Raw genomic sequence first — 16,423 nt, 5'->3', positions numbered from 1 at the left:
CCAAGGTCACATAGCTAGTAAGTACCTGAAGCTGGATTTGAAATCAGGTTTTCCTGACTCCAGGCCCATCACTGTATCCAATGTAGTACCTAACTGATACCAAGACCTTGAGGGTAGAGGGATGGAGATTGAAAGTGGGAAGACTGGTTAGCAGGTCATAGACAACAATCCAGATATGAAGGCCTGAACTAGGAAGTGACAGAATTGTGGGGACAGAGAAAAGATATTTTCCAAATGTAGAATCAACGAGACTTGATGAATGACTGGAAATGACGGGGGGGGGGGAGAGTAAAGGGGGTGAAAGACAAAGTTTTGAGTATGGGTGCATAATAGTACCATCAACAAAAATGGATGAATCAGAAAGAGGAGCAGGTTGCTGTGATTAATTCAGACTTGGATGTGTGGTGTTTGACACCCCAGTCAGATATCCAAATGGAGCTATCCAGCAAGTTGGTTGTTGTCTTTCATTCTCAAAGAAGACCAAAATGACATCACTATGTTGGAGTCAAGGTACAGCGTGCCAGACTGTGGCTGATCAGGCCAATGTGAGCTTGGAACGCTCTACCACAGGTTGGGCACAAATAATACATATGAACATTTGGGGTGGAGATATCTTTAAGTCTGCCATCTCAAGTTTCTTTTGAGCTACTGCAGTTCTGCTTTGCTCATAGACTATAGTACCTTCTTTGATGGGGATACGCCATGCTGGTTGGTCCTGTGGCAGTGTCTCCAGTGTTTCACAATTGATTCCAAAGTTTTTAAGAGAGACCTTGACAGTATCCTTTTATTGCTTCTTCTGAACTCTGCGTGAGTTCTCTATAAAATAGTCTTTTAGACAAATGAATGTTTGGCATTCAAACATGGCCAGCACTCTCTCTGTTGTACTCTCTTCAGTAGAGTTTGAATGCTTGGCAGTTTAACTCCAGAAAGGATCTCAGTGTCTGGTACCTTATCTTTCTAGGTGATCTTCAGAATCTTCCTAAGACAATTCAAATGGAAGCAGTTAGGTTTCTTGGCATGGCACTGGTATACTGTCCAGGTTTCAGATGCATATAACAATGAGGTCAGCACAAGGGCTCAGAAGACCTTCAGTTTGGCAGGCAGCCTAATACCTCTTCTTTCCCATGCTTTCTTTTGGAGCCTCCCAAACACTGAGACAGCTCTGCAAATTAAGTGTGTCAACCTCATCATCTGTGTATATTCCAGGAAAGTATACTGCCAAAGTAAGTGAACTTATCCACAGCATTCAAAATTTCTCCATTTGCCATAACTGATGGTTCCATGTATGGGTGGTGTGATGCTAGGTGGTAGAGAACCTCTGTTTTCTTGGTGTTAATTGTTAGGCCAAAATTAGCACAAGCAGCAGAATCAATCTGTACTTTGTTGCATCTCATTTTCAGGGGCTGAATTGAGGGAACAGAAAGTTGCATACCAACTCTTCTTCCATTTGTAGCCTTTTCAAGTTTAATGATTTACCTTCAGTGGAGTAGCTGACCATGATGCTGTTTTCATCTTTGTTGAAGGCATCTGACAATATTGCAGAAAACATCGTGCTGAAAAGCATGGGAGCAAGCACATAGCCCTGCTTCACTCCACTGGTGATTGGAAAAGTATGAGAGAATAATCCTTTATCCAGAATCCATGTGAACATGCCATCATGAAACTGGTATACATAACTTTCCCAGGCAACCAAATTTTGCCATGATCTTCCACAAACCCTCACAACTAAGAGTATTAAAACCCTTGGTCAGGTTCATAAACATTGTATAAAGACCTCTATTCTGCTCCTGGCATTTCTCCTGGAGTTTTTGGGCAGCAAACACCATATCAACTGTTCCTCAGCTACTTCTGAAGCCACACTGACACTCAGGTAGATGACCATCTTTCAGGTGAAGGATCAGCCTATTGAGTAGGACTCTGGAACAAATTTTGCCAGCAATCACTAAGAGAGAGATCCACCCTGTGATTGTCATAGGACAATCAATTTCCTTTACCTTTATAGAAATGGACAATGAAGGAATCCTTTAACTCCTGGGGGATAAGCTCCTCTTGCCATATAACCTGGAAAATTTCAGTCAGTTTTTGTATGAGCAGTGGACCCCCTGCTTTGTAAATCTCAGCTGGAATAGAATCAGCACTAGGCACTTTGCTACACAAGAGGAGCCTAATGGCATTCAAAACCTCTTCTTCAGTTGAAAGCTAGAAAGGGATTGACTTCAAGCTGAGGTACATGACCAATGGCTTCAGCATTGATTAATGATGGTCTGTTGAGAACACTTTAGAAATGTGTAGCCCATTTCTCCAGGATCATGTCCTTATCACCAATTTTCCTTCTTACTAAGCCAAGAATCCTGCACCTCCCTAAGCTTCGCTTGCATTTTACTACTGATGGAGTTAAATGCTTCCTTCTTAGAGACAGATGAACTATCCTGCTGGTAAACCCTGGGGAGTTCTCTGTTTTGGCTTAGCAGCTTCTGAATTTCCCCAGTCTTGATGTTTGGGAGTGTTCTGGCCCAGATGAGTAAATGTGATCCTGTATACCAAATCTCTGAAAGCTGCCCACTCCTTTTCTGCTCCAACCATGTGTTGGCTCAGCTTTCCTTCTAAATTAGCAAGTAACTGTTCCCTCTCAGATAAGACTCTAATCTGTTGACATTAAGACTTCTGGTAGTCATCTTGCCTTGGGGCCACTGCTTTTGTTGAATGCAAATATTTAGCTTGGCAAGGATAAGTCTATGATCAGTCCAGCACTGTGCCACACGTTGCCTTCTTCATTCTCACATCCTGTCTGTCTCTTCTGCTTACAATAATGCAGTCTATTAAAAGTCAATGTTTGCTGCAAGGGTGCATCCATGAACTCTTATTGCATTTAGGTAAACAGAAGACAGTGCTGGTGGTTGAGAAGGTCATGAGATGCACAAGTGTTCAGTAGTTGTTGTTTCCAATTCCATTTCTCCCAAGGACTCCCTGCCATGCCTGATAGTCTGTACATAGTCTTGCATTAAAGTCACCCAGGTTTATAAGCTTGTCCTTTTTCAGCACATTCATGATGGAGGTTTCCAGGTCTTACATAAAATTTTTCTTTGACCTCATCAGGGTTCATCATGATAGAAGCATACACACTGATGATGGTGGCTGGTGCTTTCATGCAAGTGGCAATCACATTGTCACGAGTCTGTCGTTTACTCCTTTCGGTAGACTTTTGGTAGTTTTGATTGCAAAACCTACACCAGCTTCACAGCACTCCCCTTCACTTCAGCCACTCCAGAATGATGCATAACCAGCTCCAACTTCAGTAAGATGGCCTTCATTTACCAGCTTTGTTTCACTCAGGGCTGCTATTTGTATGTGATACTTGCTGAGTTCTCTTGCTGCAAGAGCTATTCATCTTTCAGGTCTATGGGATTTCGTGTCGTCCATAAGTGTGCACACATTCCATGTACTGATGGTAAGTGGAATTATCTTCACAGAAGTTTTTGTACATCTTTTTGTGTTTCAACAGCAGGGCAGGATCCCTGCCTGCCATGGTAAACGGACAAGGGTTGGGTGAAGCAGACAATTTTTAGGGCACCTTTTCTGGCCCTTTCACTACACCAGGAAGTGAGCAGTATAGTCCTTTAAAAAATAAAAAAGCTCCTCAGACACCCAGGGGGCTGCCAAATCCCACTGTTGCTTCAGTCCAGTGAGATGACCCTATGGCCTGGGCTGCTTATGTGCAGGATTCTGACTACAGATCCCAGTGTATCCACACCTGTTGCTTCATCACTTGCCTATTGCCACAGGACTTTGAGATAGGGAAAAATAGTAAAATGATATGGATGATGTCTTTTGATTTGCACATAAATGGGATCTGTAAGACAGAGCTGCATGAAGTTATTGGCTTCACTCTCCGTTCCAGAGTCTTCAGAGTTTACTGGCAGGACAACTGGTAATAGCTTGGGCTGCAGTGGATGACATTGGTATCTTCAAAGCCTAATCAAGCTCTAACACTCCACAATGCCTGCCAATGCCTGCTTCAGCCACCTTCATGGCTGTTGGAACAAATTGTTCTCATCACCCATTCCACCAGGGGAATTCTTCACATGCTTGGGGTAGACATCCTCCTGGAAACTCACCAATGGGTTTGAGACCGCTTGGTTACTCTCAACCTGGTTTAGCCCATCTGCCAAAATGGTTTACTGGGGTATGGCACTGCACATGCTACAGCTTCTTGGAGCCACAAGTGAGAGTTGGGTGAATCAGCTGCACACCAAAGGTGGAAAGTAGCCCTTACAGCAGAGGTACTGTCTTCCCTAAACACACCCGAACCCCATCCAGTAAGCACTTTAGATCAGATGAAATATTTCTAAAGTGCATAGCACAATGCCTGGCAAATAGTACTCACTATATAAATGCTTATTTTATTCCCACCCCACCACACCCCCAGTTGGAAAAGCAGGTCAGGAGTTCAGAAGAGATGTCAGAACTGAATAAATAGATTTGGGAGTCATCCATATAAAGATGTTCTTTGAAGTCAGGAGATTGGATAAGATGGTCAAGAAGAAAGTATAGAGAAAGGATAGAAAAGGGTTGAAGATACAGTTTTTAAAATGCCTAAATTAAAGAAGAGAAGCCAGCATAAGAAAAACAGAAGAAATTGTTAAAGAAATTGTAAGAGAACTAAGAAAGTATAGTGTTTGGAACATCAAGGGAGTAAAGATTAAAAGGAGAGACAGGTGTCAAATGCCATCAAAAGATTCCCGTTTTAAAGATTCTCTTTCCTCCTCTGAGAAGGGCTTCAAAGATACAATGTCACTACCTGCCAGAGAAAGCCAGTAGTGGGGAGAATGACAAAGAAGTAATGTTATCAGAAGGGAGTCATGTCTCAGTGTCAGAAGATGGAAGGAGAAAGGAAGAAGTTTAAGAAGAAAGAAATTTGCTAATTATGGAGCATGCATTCCAGAGGGTATGGAATGTCTGAATCTCTAATCACATGCCTCCCTCAATAAACCCCTCTCCAACCATCAGTAATATGGCTGGATCCACTCCTGAATGATTAGTACACTCCCTTCCCCTTTTACTCAGCCCATGCCATTGCTTCTGAACCCCTGGCTGCTCATGTACAGACCTTATTCCCCATCCCAACTGGCCTTCCTCCCTTAGACAACCCTACCCTTATGCCATGTTCCATTCCAGATCTTCCAGGTCCTTCCACTATACCCTCTGAACAGAGCTCAGCTGAACAGAGGTAGAAAAAATTACAAAACTGCTAAACTGCATCTACAACAAACAGACTCTCATCCCTGGCCCTCTTCCACATAAGGAACTGTACCAGGCAGAGCCTACTCCACATTCTTTGAGAAAGAGCCTCCCATTGCTCCTTTCATGTTATACCCATGTTACATCTACATCTATTCGAATGTAAGCTCTTTGAGGGCAGAAATTGTTTTTGCTTTCTTTGTATAGCCACTGCATATCACAGTGCTTGGCACATAGTAAGCACTTAATAAATGCTTGTTGGCTGACTGAATGATACAAGAATAGAATTCAGGAGAAATTAGGGCAGGAGATAGAGATTTAAACAGAGCAAATCATCACCTTAAAGGCTATTATCCAACAAGTTGTCCTCTATCTATATATCAAAAGCATTCAAAAGTCCTTGAAAGATAAAACAACAGAAATAACCCTGATTAAGGACCTTCTGATAATAAATGTGAAGCAAGGCATAAAATGGGGAGATGTATGCTTGCCAAAGGTGTTAGCCACTGTGAAGGAGGAGATCCAGCACCAAGTCAGTCAGTCAATAAACATTTATTAAGTGCCTGCTATGTGCCAGGTTCTGTGCCTAGGGCTGGGTTCAAGTTGAAGCCATGGTATCCTACAGATCCTGCTGTTTATAGAAGACATGGTGCTGATCATATCAGTCCTCTGAACATTGCAGAGCTTCGTGAAAAAGATCTATAACCATTCAAAAGAATTTTGCCTAAAACAAAGACCAAGTGGATGAAGAATGTCTGATTAGGATATGCATTTGAGTAAATGCTCTATATAGCTTGTCTTTTGGTATGTATAGTTAGGAAAGTCATTGTAGATGAACAATTAGTTGGGCCAGAGTTGAAGAGGAAGAGAAGAGAGGGTTAAATTGCAAAGATTCTTTAATGACACCATGCTTCTCATGGAAACAAAGGCCCATGTTTAATGTTTAATGCCAACAGTCTACCGTAGTTACTGCTTGGCAAGTAAAAATAGAACACAACGGTCTCTGAAAAATTAAAAATGATTACCACACAAAGGGCAATAGAGAGGCACATGGTGGGCATAACCAGCTACAACCTAGAACCAATGAGAACTATAAAGGAGAACAGCAGTAAAAAATGTCGTTAAGGGAATATATGACAGGAAGAAAAGATCAAATGGTTGTATTGAGGATTGACAGATGGGCAGCTGGAATGCTCCTCTGGATTCCCCAAGAAGATAGGAGAAAGCAAGGAAGACTTCCAGGATACCAAGTGGATTTTCTACATGGGAGGACATGAACAAAGACTCACACAGGAAGGGCAGGCATGGATGGATTATGATTTTCATTGTTAGAGAATGAGATCACAGATCCATTGAGTATTTGACTATTTAGATCTGAGAGTCATTTGCATTTTAATTGAATCCATGGGAGCTAATGAGATCACTGTGAGAGGCTATTCAGAGTTACTCTTGTATCTGATAAGCTTGGTCACTTCTAAATTCACCACCACGCTGCTAATTCAAGTCTAGATTGACATCCCTCAGCATCCTCTCCCCTCTAATTGGAGGGCCAGAGGGCAGAGTATCAAACTCCTCCCAAAATCTTCCTTTACAGAGCGCAGAAACTGGACTCAGATCACTCCACTTTACATCTACTGTCCCACCTGGTTTCAACTCCAGAGAACAAGATACCACTGGGTGTACTGTGCCCTGTCCCCTAACTCTTTTTGCATGTTGTCTTCCCTTTTAGACTGTAAGCTACTTGAGGGCAGGGACTCTCTTTTTTTATTAATTGTATCTCCAGTGCTTAGTGCTGTGCCTGTCACATAGTAGGCACTTAATAAATGTTTATTGGATTGGAGAGGGCCTGTGACAGAGCCCTCTCAGGGAGTGGGACCTGGATGATGATCTAACAAAGGAGACTGAGTTGCAATTAAACAAGAGGAGAATCAGGAGACAACAGTGTCATGAAAGCCAGTGTAGGTGTATCCAGAAGGAAGAAGTGACCAACAGGACCAAAAGCGGGAAAGCAATCAAGAAGGACAAAGACTGAGAGACCATTAGATTTTTAAAAATGATTTGAGCTGATTGATAACTTGGAAGAGAGTCCTAGAGAGTTTCAAAGCCTCCTCCATAAAACTGAGATATCCATTTCCGTTAAGTGATGGGATCAGAAACCTGTGAATGAGATGTAAGGAAATGAAGGCAAATGGAGGATTTTTCTAGGAGTTTGGCTCTTACAGAGAGAAAAGAGATAGGAGATGAATGCCAGTGGAAAGATCAAACGAGAATTTTTTTGAGTGTGGAGGAGCTCTGAACATATTTAGAAGCAGCAGATGAGTCAATAGGCAAGGAGAGATCGAAAATGATAGAAAGAGAGGGGATGACCAAAGAAGAAAGAAGAAGGCATAGGATCAAGGACAAAAGTGGATGAGTTAGCCTTGGAAATAAGTAGGGTCTCCAGTTCTCAGAAACTACAGCAAAGGAGAAGAGGATGGGGGATGAAGTGGGAGATCAGAGAGAAAAGAGGTTTCTGTATATACACTTGGGATAATTTGGAACCAAGACATAATTAAAGCATAAATATATAACACTAGATGGCATCATATACTGTACAGTGAGATTCACAATAAAATATTCGGGAAATTTTTTAAGACATTTTTTCTTAAAAAAAATCTGCTTTTGTTCCAGCATTGAACATACTTTTAAAATTCAACATTCATTCTTCATAGTGGTTGTCTCAAGGTAATTATTTGCCTCTTCTCCGCAGTAATACACTTACTATCAACATATTGCATAAAAGGATTTCATGTGAATTCAAGGTTGTTTTTAGATTTATAGCCCTTTCAAGTGAAAAAGTGTTTTTTAGAGGTGCTTCCGATTCCCAGTGTCTGGGGAATCTTCTCTTCACCATCAATAATGCCACCTGCAGAAATCTAGCTTCATATAAATCCAGCATGACATTTTCTATAATGTACAGTGCAAAGAGTGCTCTTAGGGCAAGGAATAATATCGATGTGAATTATATTAGGCCAGTATGTGGAAAAACATCTGTCTCATAATTTATAGATTCAGGACATTTCCAGGACATGTTTCAGTGCACCAAATAAATTTTGGTGTTTTTATATTAGTTAGCTATTTAGATGAATGTTCACTACAAATGATGCTGACACCTAGATAATCTTTTCCGCAATTCTCCTTTTAAACCTGTGTTCAATGTTTATTACTCATGGGACTAGATTTACATATCTACCTGCAATAGTGACCCAATATAGCTCTCTATTCAATTCAGCAGTTCTCAAAGTGTGATCTGCAGACCCCCAGAGGTCCCTGAGACTCTTTCAGGGAGTCCATGAGATAATTATTTTCATAATAATACTAAGATTATTTGCCTATTAAAATACTCCTCACTTTTCCATCTACATATCTGTGTAAGGTTAGGTCTTCTTTATATACTTCAATCAAAATAACATATCATAATACATTGAAAGCAGAAGCAAACATAAGAATTCAGCTGTCTTTTATTTAGCCAGATATTAAAGAGATTTGGAAAAAATATGTAAAACAATGCTCTGTTCTCACTAATTTTTTTGTTTTGGAAAATATATTTTTCTTTTTTCCCCCTGAAGTCTATATTTTATTTTTGCAAATTACATGTAAAAAACATTTTTTAACTTTCACTTTTAAAAATTTTGCATTCCAAATTCTCTTACTACCTTCTTTCTCTCCCACTCCCTGGGCATGGCAAGCAATTACATATTGATTGTACATATATAGTCATACAAAACATTGAAAAATATTTTTTACCAAATCATGTTATTTATGTTAACATGTAATGCATTTATTATTATTATTTTAAATGGATAAGTACATTTTTAATATATCTCTTTAAATTTCTAAGATGGTAAATCATAATAGATATAATCTACATAAACAAAAACATATTGGGGTCTTCAATAATTTTTGAGAGTTAAAGAGGTCCTGAGACCAAAATGTTTGAGAACTACTGATTTAATTCAATGCAATTTAGTTTAATTCAGCAATGAGTACTTACTATGCACCCAGCACTGTGTAAGCATTGGGAATTAAAAAACAAAACAGCACCTACCCTTGAGAAGCTTACATTCTATTTTAGGAAAACAACATGTACACAGAAATAAGTAAATATAAAATATACACACCAGAGAACTGGGGTTGGGGCAGAGGCGGGGTGGTGGGAGATTCAGTTAAAGCTTCCTTAATCACTAAAGAGCACTTGCACTGAGCCCCTGAAGGAAGCTAAGGATTCTATGAGGCAGAGGTAGTAGGTCTGTGCTTATACATGTTTAATAACCAGCTTGGTGGGGGGAGATGCCTGACACATTTAAAAGTTTTGTCTGCATTATTAACATTTTCCTCACTGTTTTCTTAATTCTACACAATCAACAAAACAATAAATCAAGCCCTTATTTGTAGTGTTTGCTATTTCTAAGGCCTAAATGCTCACACAGAAATTTTAACATTCGAGCACACCTCTGGCAGAGGCAAGGTGGTAGTGTATTCCAGGTACAGGTGGCAAACATTTATTAATTGCCTACTACATGCCAGACACTGATATATGATAATTCATATATAACTAGTTCCTGTTAATGGTGCCATCATTCTTATAGTCACAAGGCCCAGGAATTCAAAGCAAAGAAGGGAACCAGCCATGAAATCCACAGCATCTATAGACAAATGAGAGATCCCAATACAAAGAGAAAAACTCATCCATAAGATAGTGTGGCCTAGTGGATAGAGACCTGACCTTGTGGTCAAGATGACCCTCTCACATGCTGGCTACATCCCTTGAACTTCTCAGTGCCCCCAGGCAACTTCCCAAGACTATCATTTGCCCAGCAGATGTGGATCAGCATTAGTAGAGAAATTTCTCACCAGGAGTTCCCTATAGCAAGGAAGTCACAGGTCCAGTAAAAGCAGTGCAGTATCCCTCTTACTTGGGATTCATGACTACGGAAGGGTATTTCTTATTTAAAAGAAACAAGGTAGAGAGCCTTTAAAACTGCACATTAATCTACCACATCCTACCCTTTTTGGTAACCAACAAACCATTAACATAGGAGTATCTTGTAGTATCTATTACTCTGAGTCATTTGTGTGACTGTGAAGACATGGTTTGCCAGGGAAAAGCATCCCTGATTTTGTCAAGGATACTCTCAATATTTTTATAGACCATTCTCATATAGATTATATATATATGACAAATAAGCACATGGGTGGGTAGTTGCTGATGTATAAATCATATCCTATCTGTATGAGTTATTCGTGTATTTAGAATGAGATATTTGTAAAGAACTTAGCACAGTGTCAAATGCTTGTTCCCTTCCCTTTCCTCCTGTCTTTTCTCTCTTATTAGGTAGTAAGCTCTTTAAGGTCAGAAACCACTATTTCATCTTTGTGTACCCAGTGCCTAGCAGAGTACCGTGCATACGGTAGGTATTTAATGAATTTTTTTTTTGCTGTTTTCTTTATATTTCTTTATACTCCTTGAGATGCTTATAACAATTTCTTGCACACAGTCAGTGCTAAATAAATAACTTGAAATGCAATTCCTTTTATTATAGGCCCCAATAAACATCTGGGTTACCCCATCATTTCACTAGCCACATGTGATGGGAGACTCATTGATCATGTGGGCAGTGAGTGGGGTGCTAGGGACCAATGCTACTGTCTCTATGCTGAAGGGGAGGGTCATGTCAGGGGGTAGGAAACCCAAAGCCTCTTCTTCCTCATTTCCCTTTTACTCTCTGCTGATAGCTCTTCTTTATTCCTCTCAGAGGTGGAGGGGGTATTGCCTATTGAAATATAAAAAGATGAGGGGTGGGGGAGGGTGCAGAATTATGTCTGAGGTTATTCCTAAACTCCAACTGCCTGCAAGTTACCTTCTACGGGCCCTGACCTGGGGACTACAGAGGCTAAGGTGAAAAGACTTTTATAGCTTTTTAATTTCCTAGTTATGCTCTTTTAATCCTGTCTTAGTAAAGTCTGTTTACTCCCTTCTGCTCATGAGTACTTCATTTCCTTTTAAACTTGGAGCCTGAATCACTGATGTGGCCTACGTTAGGCCTGGCCTAGAACGTTTGGCAAGGCCATAGTGGCTCTTTTGTTATGGTCTTGTGGTTCAATAGCTTTTTTTAAGTGAAGAAAGGGTGTTAATAAAAGAAAGAGAGCACTGGTTAAGTGGATGGTCAAATCCTGGACCCTGGTTTCCAGTAGATAATGTTGATCAGGGGTTTATTAAGAGGACTGCTCATGGGGATAAGAAAGCTTCCATTCACCCTGTGAAATTGGTAGGATGGGTGCTTGATGGGAAAAGTATGCAGTTGTTTTTACGGATGCTCAAAAGAGGCTAGATTACTAAAATAATTTTCCTTGCTAAGTAAATGAGTTTTTGATCTTTAAAGACTTTGCCTTGGAGGAAGAAGACCGATAAAATAGCTCTGCTTATCTCACCAGCGAAAAGTGCAAAGCTGAAAGGGATAGGACTAAATCTTGTCTCCTTGAAAGTTCTCTTGAGGGGACACGGATGAGAGAAAAGGTGTTTAGAGGAGGAGGAACAGGATGGCGAGGGATCTCAAGATTGTGTCCTATAACCTGGAAAGACTTACATGAACTAACGCAAGTGAGCAGAACCAGGAGAACACTGTACACAGTAATAGCGACATTGTGTGATGATCAACTTTGACAGACTTGGCTCTTCTCAGCAATATGACAAATTGTACACAAAGACAAATCCAAAAGACTCGTGATGGAAAATGCTATCCATATCCAGAGAAAGAACTATGGAGTCTGAATGCAGATCGAAGCAGACTATTTTCACCTTTTTTTTTCTTTCTTGTGGTTTTCCCCTTTTGTTCTGATTCTTTTTTACAACATAACTAATGTGGAAATGCATTTAATATGACTGCACATGTATAAACTATATCAGATTTCTTGCTGTCTTGGGGAGGGGTAAAGGGAAGGAAGGAGAAAACAAAATTTGGAACTCCAAATCTTACAGAAGTGAACGCTGAAAACCACCTTTGCATGTAATCGGAAAAAATAAAATACTATTAAGTGCAAAAAAAATAAAAAGCCCAGAGGCTCTAAAAAAAAAAAAAAAGGACATGCCCTAGAAGGATATGGTGAAGTACCTAGGGCTAGTTAGTCTGGAGAACACCAGGCCTAAGGTAGACAGGTTAGGCATCTTCCAAAATCCGAAAGGTTGTCAAAGGACACAGAGAAAAAGAAGACTGGATCTGGAGTCAGGGGACCCAGGTTTGGATCCCGACTTTACCTCTAACTGCTTCTAAGCAAACCACTTATCTCTAGGCTTCAGTTTCCTCATTCGTAAAGTGAAGAGTTGGGACTCTGTGATCCTAAGGATGGAGGAGCAGGGCTGGGATTTCTTACCTAGGGGACAAAACCAGGAGCAATATGTAGAAAGTTATGTATGTAAAATATGTAGAAGTTGCAAAAAGATAAGAGATTTGATGTTTATGAAAAACTTCTCAATAATTAGAGCCTGTCCTTTACTTTCCAGTAAGGAAGATATTGGGGGCAAGGAAAGTGATCCAGAGAAAATAATCCTGCTTGGTACTGCCACCCTGCAGGAGGAAGGGATGGGGAGGGAAGGGAATAAGCATTTATATAGTGTGTACTGTGTGCCAGATATAATCTCATTTGATTCTTACAACAATCCTGTTATTATCCCCACTTTGCAGGTGAGGAAGACAGAGATTAAGTGACTGCCCCGCGGCACACAGCCAGTAAGTGTCTGAAGTTATATTTGAACTTAGGTTTTCCTGTCTCCAGACTCAGTGCTCCATCCCCTGTGTCATCTTGCTGCCTCTAAGTAAGAGGCATCTGTCTAGAGCAGCGATAGCCTGTATCATGATCACCAAGGCCCAGAAGGCTAGAGTTTTTTTCTGGGCTATCATAGCATCTGATCCCCCTTTGCTAGGCCAATCCCAAGGCCTAGCCTATGTATGTAAGAAGCAGTCAACATCAGTCACCCAGCACAAAGGTGTCCTCAATAGGGCAATAACAGGGGACAAGAGGAGTTTACACCTGTCAAAGCTTCTTGTACCTGTAGGTCATACCTGGGCTTGCTTGCTGCCTAGTTCTAGGATCACAGAATCATAGAACTTAAAGACATGTCAAAAAATTATCCAGCCTCCTGCCTTTATACTCCATCTGGATCAGGATGTAACCTATTCTTTTCCTGAAGAACTCAACAGATGGCAACAGCGAGGTCAACACAGAGGATAGTGCACTGGACCTAAAATGGAATTGTTTGTGCCTTGGCCAGTTACCGGCTGTGTTACCCTGGACAAGTCCCTTCCGTGCTCCCAACCTCTGTATCCTCATCTGTAAAATGAGGGTGTTGGATTCAATGGCCTATAAATTTTTCTCTCCCAGCTCTAATCCCAGGGTTATATATCTCTGACAGTGATCAGTGTTCCTAATCTCCCACCATAAAAACATCCCAATTACACTCCACGTTAAAGCAGTGGAGGATAATTTGTTGGGAATCTTATAGAGAAGATTCTTGTTCAAGGGTGGCTTGGACTGAATGGCCTCAGAGATTACTTCCTACTTTTGCGATTTTGTGATTCCATGTGATTTCACCTTTGCTGGTAGTAAAACCCCACTAGCTCAGCTCATATTAGTTATTGGATGAAAGAATTCAGTTCATTAGCTAAATGACTATCATGTTAGCCAACACACTATGAAATATTCTAACTTCACAGAGATCCAAAATTAAATTAGGAATTATTCTTCTCTACCGGAGTTTACATAATCACTTTGTTCAATTATAGTATTGATAAGAAGCCATAGGCTATATATTTTCTGAAACTTTTTCCAGAAGCATTAGAAAATCTAAAGGAAATAAATCAGATTAATTTTCACAATTAACAGGGGCAGAATTTATTCTGAAATCATAGGTATTCTGTTAAAATTAAAATCAAATGTGTTTAATGCCTCCCAGACACATTAAGAAAATAAATGAACTTTTGGGAAACCTTAATATCCTTGAGCCTTGTCAACAATTATGCCAGGTGACTCATAAAGCCTGATGGTTAGCATATTCAGATCTTCCATCTTCTGTCTCATTACAAAAAATGCCTCCAAAACTGTGGAAGGAGAGAAAACCTTCCATCCTTCAACTTTCCTAGAGTGATCTCTTTGGCTAAGCTTATGGTTAGTCAAAGGAAGAATGAGCTCCCTTGCAGCTAGCTGCCTACACGGCCCTTTGCAAAGAGGGGAATCTTTCTTCTGCTCCCCCAAACAAAGTAAGGACAATTCTGCCAGGAGCTCATCAGCAAGCAGGGTTTGAGAGCAGAAGAACTATAAGCTCTGATCACACCTGGTGGGCTTTCCAAGCAGGAGCAGAGCTGCAGCAGGGCTGAAAGCACGCACATGCCCATGGAGGATACCTTCACTCAGCTCAAATACCCCTCATTGAATTTTAGAGACAACTTCATCTCATATAAAGGGACAATCATGCTCATGTTTCCTAGAATCCCATCAGGACAACAAACTACTTGAAGAAACCACATCTTTACTTATTAATAAACCATACTATCTTTACAATACTAAATAGGGTGCCACCCCAAATCCCTTATCTGAGGAAGGTCAAGACTTTTCTCTTCTCTGGTTGAAAATTCTCTTACCCTTCAAGGCCTGCATCCCCTTCTAGCCTCCCCTCCTAATGATAATAGAGGATATATGGGTATATACTTTTCCCTCATGTCTGATTTCATAATCTGATGCAGATAAGGCAACTCAGTGGTAACTTAGAGCCTTAGTGAGCTGTCTAGGGTACTGAGAGATTGGGACTTCTCCAAGGTCATACAGCCAGGGTCTACCAGAAACAGGACTTGAATCCAGGTCTTCCTATATCAAAGGTTAGCCCTCTCCACTATGGCACACTGCCTTCCAGTTCATACTTGTATTTTTGTTGTTTGGTTGTTTTTTTTAGTCATTTTCAGTTCTCTGTGACCCCATTTGGATTTTCTTGGCAAAAATACTGGAGTAATTTACCATTTTTTTCTCCAGCTCATTTCACAGATGAGGAAACTGAGGCAAAGAGCGGTAAGTGACTTGCTCAAGGCCACACAGCTAGTAAGTGTGTCTAAGGCCAGATTTGAATTCAGAAAGATGACTCATATTTATATAGCTCTTAATATTACAAAGTGCTTTACTGAGAAACATTACTCCATTTGATCTTCATAATAACTCAAACGGGAGTCTGGGGATCAATTTCAGAGGATCTAAGAACTTGAATTGGAAAAAAATGATATATTTTAACTAGCCTCTAACTGAAATTTAGCACTTCCTTCAATTTTGGGGAAACCATTAATTACCTTGAGAGGGGTGTCTAGGCTTTGCCAGGCTGCCAAAGCAGTCCACGATCTAAAAAAGGGTTTGGAATGCTATCCTTGAAGCATTGTGACCCCATTTTGCAGATGCAGAAACCTATTTCCTGAGGAAGGAAATGACTTAACCTATGTCATCCAGCTAGTAAGTGACAGAACTGCAAGTTTAATCCAGATCTTCAGACTCTTGTCAGGAACTCCCAACCTGGTCCTCCCAGGTAGTATGAGAAACTTATCAAAGGGGTATAAGAAATATGTGGTAAATAACTATATTATCAAATAAAAATATTCCAAAACTAGCAGTGTTTGTGAAAAAAAATCTTTGAATTCAAGAGAGAATTGGTGAGGAGGTGGGGGAAGGGTGGAAAAAGGGAGGAGCTTTCTAGTGCATCTGGAAAATGTGAAATACAATGAAAAGAATAATTCCTATTGGCCAAAAGCAAATGAGATGAGATATGGATACAAAACCTTTTTCACACTGAGCCAGAAAAGAATCGGCAACAACCCGGTGAAAAATGAGCTAATTAGTCAATGCAGTAACCATTAACTCCAAACTGATTCCCGATAAATGAAGTTACAAAACTTCTGATGTACCTGTAGAGAAGCGTATTTCAATCTTAAAACATACTTACTAGGCTTTTAATTCCCTTTATAACAACCAACTTATCTCTACGAATGAGGATTCTCAGACATGATCTTAATAAAATCCAAAGTAAGGTACAAACTGGGGGCTCAATATGATATATGGGTACCTCTTTCAAAAACTATACCATGAATAAGAAACTGTTGGCTGACAAGAAATAGAA

This window comes from Trichosurus vulpecula, chromosome 5 (assembly GCF_011100635.1).
Source record: "Trichosurus vulpecula isolate mTriVul1 chromosome 5, mTriVul1.pri, whole genome shotgun sequence".
Lineage (NCBI taxonomy): Eukaryota > Metazoa > Chordata > Mammalia > Diprotodontia > Phalangeridae > Trichosurus > Trichosurus vulpecula.
The sequence above is the reverse complement of the archived record's forward strand: the minus strand, read 5'-3'. Positions refer to the sequence as shown.